This window comes from Phasianus colchicus, chromosome 6 (assembly GCF_987193195.1).
Source record: "Phasianus colchicus chromosome 6, bPhaCol1.hap1.1, whole genome shotgun sequence".
NCBI lineage: Eukaryota > Metazoa > Chordata > Aves > Galliformes > Phasianidae > Phasianus > Phasianus colchicus.
Genome location: NC_143441.1, coordinates 35,510,541 through 35,518,686, shown reverse-complemented (window position 1 = coordinate 35,518,686; position 8,146 = coordinate 35,510,541). Strand labels below are relative to the sequence as shown.

Here is an 8,146-nt window from a genome sequence, read left to right as displayed (position 1 = left end):
CAAGAACCTTAACGGAATCACAGAGAAGCTCTGTTCCACAATTGGCTTCTGAAGTGCTGTCTCCATCACACAGCAGGTACTTCATTCTGCTTTCCACCTACATTTACCACCGATATAAGTTTTGAAAATAACACGCTCACTTCTGGGTATGCAAATGCATTCAGTGCTTCACCTGGAGCACTTTTATGGAGTGCAGGAAACTCTTCTGCTCAGAAGTCAGTGCTGGGGGAGGAGGGCTGCTTCAATGAACTGCTGCTTCTGCAGCTGTGCTAATAAAGGAGGGGGAGGAACTGCTAAAATCTCAAAGGACTGAACTTGGTCCATTTTTCCAGTTCTCAAAACTCTAATTTATGTTTATATTTGAGTTATCCCATGCAATGTGGCAGGAGTGCCTACCGTGCTCAGGTGCAGCTGTGCACAGCCTCGCGCAGCCACCCAGTGTTCTTCAGACTCTAGCAGGCCATGGGTCCCTGTGCAAGACCTACTGAGCAAACTTCAGGCACCTTGCATTGACTAAGGGCGTGTTTTAAAGGCAAGCTTTCTTCTTGACCTCTAGTTCTGTGTTTTGTGGAAATATATCCATGAAACAGCGGGTGGAACTGAGTGAAAGGGACTAATTGTTTAACTTAAAAGCATGTGGATATCCAAATTAAACATGTGTGGAACAAACAGATCTTTTGCTGCTGTTACAGTTTCTCTCTCCTAGTAGACTTTGCCAGAAGATGGGCAGATTCACATCTAAAAAGTGATTGATTGGTGCCACTTACCGATGCCCATGCAGCTAACCATTTTTATTCCCTCTGCAACTGGAAAAATGTCTGTCAATTAGTCTGCCTGTCATCTTAATCACCTTTCTGATTAAATCTCTTCTTACAATTCACATGTAACTCCCTCCACATCATCTTACTGGAAACCAAAGAATTTATAAACCTCTGAAAGCTGCAGTCTGTGAATTTCCCTGACTTGGCTCATCGCTGACAAGAAAACATCACAAGTGATTATCTCTGCATGTCGCATTCTGTCACAGTGATTCCAAAAGCCAAATATTTGGACTGAGTTGCAGCTTTCCTGTGAGTCTGTTCCAGCCAAACCCATCTTAAATGAGCGATACAAGTGGATGGAGCATGTATTTATTTCTGCTAATTATTGGAAAGGCAAAATCAAGAAATAGCTACTAGTTGTGTTCAAAAAAATTACATTTTACCTCAGTTTTTTTGGTTTTCTTCAACTAATATCAACTTTGATCAGATTCAGCTGCTGACTATCCTGTTCTCTTCCAGAATTTGCTGGACATTCTGCTTTACAGACCATTGCTGTGATTGGAGGAGCAGTGGGCTATAGCTGCCTGGAGGTGCTGCTTGATCAAAGTCTGGAGGCTGCACATTCACCTTCCTGTCTCACCAGTGAGCCTGGATAGGAGCATTTATTGACTTCCACTTCAAACTTCAGGTTTGGTTCCCTCTCTTCAAAAGTTTGACTACTTATAATTCATGACAATACTGTAACATGGTATGATAAGGCACAGGGTATATTTAAACATAAAGACATCTGCTCTGGATCAATCAAGGCAGCAAATTTTATTATTTGCTTCTGGGTAACTAGATTCTTTCTTATGTTTCATTTTACAAATCACTAGAAGTGAGGTGTGCACACAGTTCCTTATGTTAACTGCAGAAAAGGTGTAATGAAGATGACATTTGCTGTAGAATAGCAGCTGAGATATTCTACAAAAGAAAAGAGTTTCAACTTGTATACTGATCAGAAATAAAGCATATTTTTGCCTTCTAGTCTAACAAGTTTAGCTTGTTCCCAACACTTAATCCTCATTTGTATTTAAGTTGCCACTCTCCCCAGCTATTTATCCTTATCCTCAGGAGCTGTCAGGGAGCAGACACACTGCCAAGAAGCCATCCTCCTTGGAAGATAGAAGCAAGGTTCTCCTCCCAGCCAGGAGCTCAGGCGCATAAGAATGAAGTGGGCTCTGTTCTCCCTTTGCAGACACACAGTGCTCCTGCACACCGCCGACCTGGCAAGAAAAAGTCCTGAACGTGTCCCAGACCCTGAGACACCTGGCTGGCTTCTTTAACCTTTTCACAGAGGCCTTCTAAGCTAAGTAATTTATTTATAGTAATATTTATCCCTCTCAGACATTTTCCTGGGGCGGTCTCTTTCATACTTCTCTTCATCTGATTAGTTTCCATAGTGACACTTATTTGTAGAGTTTAGAGTTGCTCCTAGCAGGTTTCTGCAAATGCCAGCCGCATGTGTGCCATGTTAATAAGACAAAGCCAGCCCTAGTTCTTTCCTTTTGATGGTCTGATTTCGCTGTGTTTGGGAGCACCCTTGGGGAAAAAATGGAATAAAACAAAAAGAAGTGGGGCAGAGGCTCCTTTGGATCCCAGAAGCTTATTTTTCTGGGTGGTACTTTTGACTGAGCTAGTTCAGTCTGAATGTCAGTGGCAGTCTCTGAAGTGCTGTCTGTCTGCATGAACTATTATATAAGCGAGGGAAACCTTCAATTACTGCAAGGCCTTTAGACTGCTGCTTTATTTAAAATGCAGAATTACATGAAAAAGCAATTCAGTTGAGTGGTGCCTTGTAGGTTGCCTTTTATCCCAGACTGAAGTAGGAACTTGTTTTTCTTCTAGGGAAATTACTACTATTTTAAAAATAGGAGAATGCTAAAATCAGATGCAAACTTGTAAACACATGCATGTACACACACATCTTAACAGCATGCTGTTCTGTGAAAGGGCTAAACGAATGTCTGCAATCAGGGGATAAAAGCAACCCCCATACTGACAAGAGCAATTTCAGGAATATGGCTATTAAAAAAAAAAGCGACAATCACAATGAATTTGTAAGAAAAAAAAAGATAATTATAGAAGCAGACCTAAAATTTTAAAATTTGTGTTTTCTCACCCCTCACCCCTTCTGAATCTTTAAAAAATCAGTGGGGAGAAGGAAGACAGATTTGTGAAGCAGGAAACCTCCTTGACTTTAGTGTAGGGCTGACAGTAGAGTGCCAATTCCATGTAGTGTCACTGGCCTTCAGATATGCTGCAAAGAGGAGGAGAAGGATGTCCTCAATGCATCCCATGCTGCTCAGCAGGACGGGATCTGCTGGGGAAGCTCAATGAGACAGATGGTGGCTGCAGTGAAATCTTGACAAGAAATCAAATGAAATCTCCAGTGAATATTATTATAGGGAGAAGAGCAGTGCTTTCTCAATTTATGTTCCCTATGATTAAAAATATTACTGAACTTTTTTTGGTTTGTGGAAGCCCTTAGAAACTTGGCAGGAGAAAGTGTTGTGACTAGAGAAGTGTTTTGCCCTTGTCCTGTGAAATTCCACTCAAGTTTGATTGACAGATTAAGTCTGACAGGAAAGAAATGATGATTTTTTTAGTTGAATAATGAACAAAATAATGGCAGTGTGTCAAAAGCAGTAGGTAAACACAAAAATTCTCATCTAGGACTGTTTCTGTTCAAGCACGAAGCATGGTGGTGCTGGGAAGGACACCTGGCCTCTCTGGGGCAGGAAAGGCAAATGAAGCTGTCCTCAGGCTCACCCACCCTGCAGATGGGTGGCAGCGGCAGTGCTGAGCTGGGCAGTTGCAGCTCCTTGGTGCTCTGGCAAATAGGCAGTGTTATGTAGAACAAAGTGCTGCTTGGCAGTTTGGGAGCTGCTTCAGATGACAGCCTCAGCTCCAAAGTGGATTGTATCTTCAGGCAATCCTCTTTAGCTCATTTTACCCATTTGTGTTATCAAGACAGTAATATTCTTATCCTGTGGTAGCAATTACACATTTAGAAGGCACAAAGAAATGTAAGTACTCTAAGGAAGGCCTTGAGGAAACAAATAACTCATTAATTACTGGCATTGGGTGGATCACTGCAAGGAATATGCTCTACTACTTAAAAGATAAGGATCAAAATATCAGATGCCTCCATCATTATATGAGCATCAGTCAGAGAGATGAGAGGATGCAGTGCACAGTCATGGTACACATACATGGGTTCACAGTGTGTATAACTGCAGATTATAAAGCTGTCTCTGTGTACCTTGGTTACCCAGGCATGTGAGGTTCACATGGCCGTGCTATCTGCCCAACTATCAATCTTTCTCTCCTTTCCTCTCAGTAATGTTTGAACTTGGCTAAATTCATTCTGATGTGAATGTAAGAACTCTAAAAGTTATAAAAATTAGTGTCTGAGCAAAGGTAGGGTCCCTGACAAATCAGTTTATTATCTGGTCCTTTGGTACGTACTCTGGTTGGCCTGCATGGATTGGTGTGGATCTATCTTGAATATCTCATGGATCTATCTCATGCACATACTGCCTTTGGCTAGTGATCATCTTAAGGACATGAGAAAAAGATGATAATTGATGTCCATAGGGCTTTGTAGGGGACAGGTGGAAGAACTGGAGGTCACTGTTACTATAGTGGGATATGCTGAGACAGGATACAAGTCTATGGGAGACCAGACATCACTAGATCTGGGACTGTTTAATGTTTTCCAGTCGGCATGTATATAAAGAATAGGTTCAAGGGAAGATTTTCTTTGGCATTCATAGCTGCAAAGACAACATTGTTCTTTTTTAAGGTATTTTGGCATTAGTGTCTATTGTCTGATTCAACAGGATAAATCTACTTTTCGCTATTGCTACTGCAATATGTTCAGGCCATAAACAAGTTGTTTACCACAAGTTGAAATGGTATCAAAGAAATAGACTTGATTCCCACATAATTAAACTGCTTATTAAACTGCAGGTCCACAAATATCTAAGAGGTTATTAAATAACTGTTTTTGTCTACACAGTCATATTTTATCTTTTTAGTACATCTTGGGCACATCTTGGACAGATCTACCCAGCACCAGTTGAACAATTTCTTGTGAGTTCTGGATGCTTCTTATTTGCTCCTTGTGCAAAAAGCATTTATACAATGATACACTATAATGAAGTTTATCTTCATCTCTAATAATTAAATAGTAATTTATTTGATTACTGTGACCTGAATAAAAAATGTGTTCCATGAGTAATATCCATTTTAGAGAGGAATGTGCTGAGCAGTACAGTAAAACCAAACTCTGGTCATGGCAATATTTAACCATGCAGTTAGGAACAGATTTTGAAGATGCTTTATAGATCCTACATGGTTCCCGCAAAAAGTATTCAGCCCATAGGATCAGACCTCCAACCTCTCTGCCTCCCTCATTACTCCCAGCTGCTTTATGACCCTAGAGCAGCAAACAGATCACAATGTCTCTTTTCTAAGCCTGAACTCATCAGCTGAGGCAGTGCCTAATGATTTAAGTGCAGTGTACATGCCAACACCATGCAGAGATATGAGAGCTGCCTTTGAACCAAACCTGCTGGGGTAGCAAAACGAAAGGTACTAAATCATCCCCCTTGGAGTGCTTTGCAGCTTTGCTTTTCCTGTCGGAATGAGCTTGCTCAGGTGAAAGTACTCTGTATACACAAGTTAGTTATCTCCCTCCCCTCCCCTCCCCTTCTTCTTCTTGCAACTCATATCCAGTACACAGTCTGTTTTGTCTCTATGTCTTCTTCTCTGCAAACAGTGTGAAAGTCAAGCATCTTTTCTAATAATGGCTTTGGTGTATCTTGTGCATCTTTAGATCTCTTGTCATGATTGACAGCACTGTGCCTTTTACTTATTGTGCATCAGAATTTCATAGAGTAACACTGTGCTAGCTGATGACATGAAAAACAATATAATACACAGAGTATGGCATTAATGCTTTGGAGCAAACACACTTTTCCTGCCAAACCTCACTGAATGTGCATGTACCAAGTTCCACATATTCCCTTCTACACTGAAGAATTTTAGCTTAGTTTCATAATTTTACTTTGAGTAGAATTTGCTGAAATTTGCTAGGCTGCTCCCACCCCCACCAAGAAAAAAAGAAAAAAGAAAAAATCAACATTCAAAATATTCACATTCCTCCCCAAAAAGTCAAATTTTACTTATAGTTGCAGACTGTGCAAATATAAATAAAATTTCCTCCTCATGCATTTATATAGTGCAAACATTTTTTTAAAGGATAAATAGCTGTTAAACTACTTTCAGCTCATCTAGCAATTGAAAAATCTGTAGTAAAATGTACAGATGTACAGAATAACACTCAGAGCCTTAGAAAAGTATTGAAACAACACTGGAAACATCAAAAGGACACTCATAAAAGTGAATACATCTGGAAGATTTTGCTGTCATAGAATCACAGAATCATTAAAGGTGGAAAAGACTTCTAAGATCATGTAGTCTATATAATAAAGTAAGTTTTCAGTATTTCTGTTTTGATTTTTTTTTTTTTTTTGAGAAAGTGATTTCCTTTCATATAGACTATTTCAGAAAAAAGCCCAATGTATTAGCATATATTACACTCATGTGATATTCATATTCACCTGAGCTTTATCCCCTTTTCACAGCCCATAAATTTAAGTGTAGATGACAAAAACTGATGTCCAATTAAAAAAAACTGCTCAGGAATGGCTGAAGTCATTAATGACCCTGGATTTCAAAGCAATTAGAGAAAGAATTAAGGGATTAATATTAATACGTGCTAATCTCGTTAGTCATGAGGCCCTGAAGCTATAAAATTTGATACCAAATCCAAACTGGGACAACAAGGTTGAATCTGTACTTTTCAATGAACTCCAGGTAGTGGTAGGATAGCACCTAGTTTTGTTACCTTCATTTTAATGATTAATTACAGATCCTTCAAAGAAAACGTTGCAGCACACAGTGTACAACTTGAGGCATGGTTCCCAACTCTCTGTGCTGTACTGTTTATGTCATCTGCAGTAACTGGGTAAGACCAAAGATATGGATCTCAGAATCTGAAAGGATAAATAGTAGAAAGGAAGCAGATTTTGTGTCAGTATAAGGGCTTAGAATTAAGGATTGTTTTTATAAGCTCAAAATAGGAAATATTTTTCTACACTTGATTCCACTCTTCTATATTATATTCATGCAGTCCATGTAGATGGTACTTTGTATTGCTGGATTCCTAATATGCAAAAGTCATAAACCAGAGCATGGGATGAACAAATGCACAGGAAATACAAAAAATACTTATTTGCTTTCTATTTTCATTATCTTTTAAACATAGATTTTCAAAGTAGCGGACTAGAAATTCATACAAAAAATAAAAATCAATCAAATTGAAATCGTTCAGTCTTTTGGTCTCTGGATTTCAGTGTCTGGACTTTTAATAGCAAAGAGACTACAATGAAATGGCATATTACTGAGGTAAGGACAGGAAGCATTTAAGGAACTCTGCGATGAATACAGACCCCTGGATCCCCTGGAAACATTCTGGTGTTCCTGAGTGTCCTGGTTTTGGGTGGGATGTGTGGGAGCTCAAGATTTGAACCTGGATTACCACTTTCTGCTATTATGTGTTTCTCCGTGCAGGTACTCACTTGAATTCTAGAGGGGCATATAGTCCTTAGCATTTTTAAAATGTACTGTGCAGTGATTTGCATGCTCCAGGGAGGCTTTGCCACTTAGAGCTGTTTTGCACAGTCAGAGTCATTTAGACTGAACACTGATGAAAAAAGAAATCTCTTAGGTATGCTTTTTTCCCATTGGATGCATTATTTATTACGGCAGGAATGACTTATTTCGGGGATAAATCTGTAAATTCTTAATCTCGTTTTCTACTGATTCAGTTTAAAACTAATTGGTTTTAGAAGAATATTTCTTAGAGATTATCTTTTGCTCCTTTCTGGACATTTATAGCCTCACAAGCTGCTGCTTCTCCTCGTCATGGTAGTATTGATAACATCTGCAAGTGAAATACAGATCGTGTATTTCAGCGTGTAGGAAAAAGATGCATAAGTTTGATCAAACTTGATTTTTAAGTACACTTATTTGTTAGTATTAGAGCCCACAGCTTTCACTGGGGTCCTGGATGACGGCTGACCTCAGCCAGTGAAGCAGGCAGAAATGATCCACCCTGCAAAACTGGGATGCAGTTCTGTGATGAGACCAAGGCAGCAATTTCTGAAAGCTGCTGCACTCCTGGAGAGCATCCAAAGCTTGGTGAGGTTCCTCCAGTCCTGAACCTTCCTCTGACTTCTGCTAGGTCCCCTTCCCAGTGTGCAGGTGAAACACCC

At 39.7% G+C, this 8,146-nt stretch overlaps 1 long non-coding RNA gene across 1 annotated transcript; it reads left to right on the top strand.

Annotated features, from left to right (window-relative positions):
• On the top strand, positions 1-2,193 carry LOC149917532 (uncharacterized). Its single transcript, XR_016467524.1, has 3 exons — positions 1-76; positions 1,281-1,449; positions 1,875-2,193. It is a non-coding gene; the product is annotated as an uncharacterized LOC149917532 (long non-coding RNA).
• Positions 2,194-8,146: the final 5,953 nt, after the last annotated feature.